Source organism: Elephantulus edwardii, unplaced genomic scaffold (genome assembly GCF_000299155.1).
Source record: "Elephantulus edwardii isolate Elephantulus edwardi_28Jun2011 unplaced genomic scaffold, EleEdw1.0 scaffold01439, whole genome shotgun sequence".
Lineage (NCBI taxonomy): Eukaryota > Metazoa > Chordata > Mammalia > Macroscelidea > Macroscelididae > Elephantulus > Elephantulus edwardii.
Genome location: NW_006401189.1, coordinates 276 through 2,867, shown reverse-complemented (window position 1 = coordinate 2,867; position 2,592 = coordinate 276). Strand labels below are relative to the sequence as shown.

Below are 2,592 nucleotides of genomic sequence, written 5' to 3'. Positions count from 1 at the left end.
GCAAAGGAGGGACAATCTCCTCCAGTACCAGTCAGATCCGATTTGATGGTACACACACAGAAAGAATAAAATAAATATTAAAAATAATAATAATAAAAGAGCCCTGACCCCTGCTTTATCCTGTGCCGATTATCTTATTGTCTCTGACACACCTACCCCCATTACCCCAGTCACTGAATTGATCCATCTCATTGAGGGTCTTCCTCTCTTGCACTGTCCCTACCCCCTCCCAAACATGATGTCCCTCTCCAAGGACCAGTCCCTCCTTAGTGAGTTGAAATGGTATTAGCCACATTAAATCAATCACTTGATTTACCATGCCAGAAATGATATATTGAAGAGAAATGGTGTGGAATTTATGTCAAAAAGAACATTTCCTATGTGTGACAACAATCTGGAAAAAGGAGTACATTGTAGGGAGTGTTGGGAGTAAGGGGAAGATAATGTGCAACAATGACACAAAATGAAAACATTTTTATGTTAAAAAAATAAAAACATTTCCAAATGAGAACTGAGACATGAACAGTCTTGTACACCAATGTTCACAGCAGCATTATTCACCATCACAGGAACATGAAGCAGCCCAAATGTCCAACCACAATCTAATGGATTGAGAAATTCACACAATTAAATACTACACAGCACGCAGCAGCAATGATCTTGTAAATTACTTCCTAACTTGGGAGGGTTCTGGAGAGCATTATGCTAAGTGAACTAACTCAGTCAGTATAAAACCACTATTATAGAATGTGTTTGAGGATCCAGGGTGGGTAGAGGAGGAGTAGAGGGGTGAGAAGGTGGGGGGAGAGGATTGTAATCATAAGGGTCATTCAATTTGATGAGTGAAGGGAGGAGTGGGTAAAGGAAATGGGAAAGATCAGGTGTAGAAAACAATGTATAAAAACTTTGTAAGTAAAGCAATATAAGATAAAAATTTTTTTCTTTTTTAAAAAAAGAACATTTCCAGATTTGTCCTGAAACACAATGCTGTGAGTGATAAGATACTATCATACAAGGGCATATAAGGAAGTCTTGTTTACATGTCTATTACTCAAATACACACCGCAGCCACAAAAGCCAAAGATGCTGAAGAAGTGCAGTATTTCTACCAACATTTGCATTGGTTGATTGATCATGCACTCAAGAAGGATTAATAATAATTGATGACTGGAATGTATGGTAGTGGGAACTATGGTCTTGGTGACAGAAATGAAGATTGCATGATAGTTTTTATAGTGATGATTTACTCAATGCAAGTAATTTTTTAAGAATATAAATGGCATCCATACACATGGACCTCACCTGATGGGCGACATAGGAGTCAGATTGACTACATCTGTGGAAAGAGACACTGGAGAGCTTCAATATCAGTAGTCAAAACTAGGCCAAGTTCTTAAACCAGTCAAAATTTACTGGTTGCTCTACTTGAAAAACTATTGCAATTTGGCATAATATTTGAAATAACTTAAATAGGGAGGTGAGATTCAGATCCCAAATTCTTGTAAAAGGTGTTCCTTAATTTCATTGAAATTTCCTTTTGGGCCAGAGGCAGACTATATAACAGACCATCAACTACATATATGCAAGTTCAAATTGAAGTTGAAGAAAACGGAAACTAGCCCAAAGGACTGAAATATGATCCTAAGTGTTATATTTACCATAACTGTTGACTGAATTTTAAAACCGTCTAAAGAATTAATGTGGGGCTTCGGGCCGCAGATCTCTGTGCCAAGAGCTCTGCACCTACCCCGCCCTGCTGCAGCCAACTTGCCCCACACCGCAGCCTCTGGGGGATTCGTGGGCAGCATCGCGGGTCATGATGGCCGATTAGGGACAGGAGCAGCGCAAAGAGCTGAAGGAATTGGGTCCATCTACCCCAACTCCTTCACAGGAGTCTCAGAAACTCCACCCAGTTTTACCATTATTGTGACAATGTCTGAAGCTGGAGAAAATGATGGGACTGTCAAAACTACACTCATGCAGTGAAAAGTATCCGGATGAAGTTCTCCTTTAGGAAATAGTCTACCAGGAAAATCTAGCACATGATGATATATCAAATATTTAAAAATTATTAGCATCACAGGCAAAAGAAAACTTTGGTATGGTAATGATCTTTAGTGTCAGCTGTGTAAGAAAAAATGAAATGAAATAATAGATCAAATAAAAACTAGAAAAGAAACAAAAGGAGGCAGAAGCAGCTGAGAAGCAACTGTTTCATGGCACTCCTGTCACAGCTGCCTTAGCCTGGAAAGCTAAATGTGATGCAGAACTCTTGGAAATAAAATAAATGAGTGAAAGAAGAAGACCAACCAGGAAAAAAAGAGTTTCATGTTCCTTTCTTTTCTTTTTTCTAAGAGAAAAATAATTTTCCAGAGAATATTCTTCTGACAGTTTTCATCACTGAAGGTAATAAACTCACCCCAGTAAGAATAGCAAAATTCAACAGAGCAGCAAACAAATGCTGGGAAGGTTGTGGAAAAACTGGAAGCCTTATTCACTGTTGATGGGGGTGTAAAATGGTGCAACCACTATGGAAGGCAGTATGGTGCTTTCTCAAAAAGTTGGAAATATAAATCATTTGACCCAGCAATT

At 38.7% G+C, this 2,592-nt stretch overlaps 1 pseudogene; it reads left to right on the top strand.

Moving 5' to 3' along the window:
- The first annotated feature begins 1,819 nt into the window (after window positions 1-1,819).
- On the top strand, window positions 1,820-2,354 carry LOC102872709 (annotated as a pseudogene).
- Window positions 2,355-2,592: the final 238 nt, after the last annotated feature.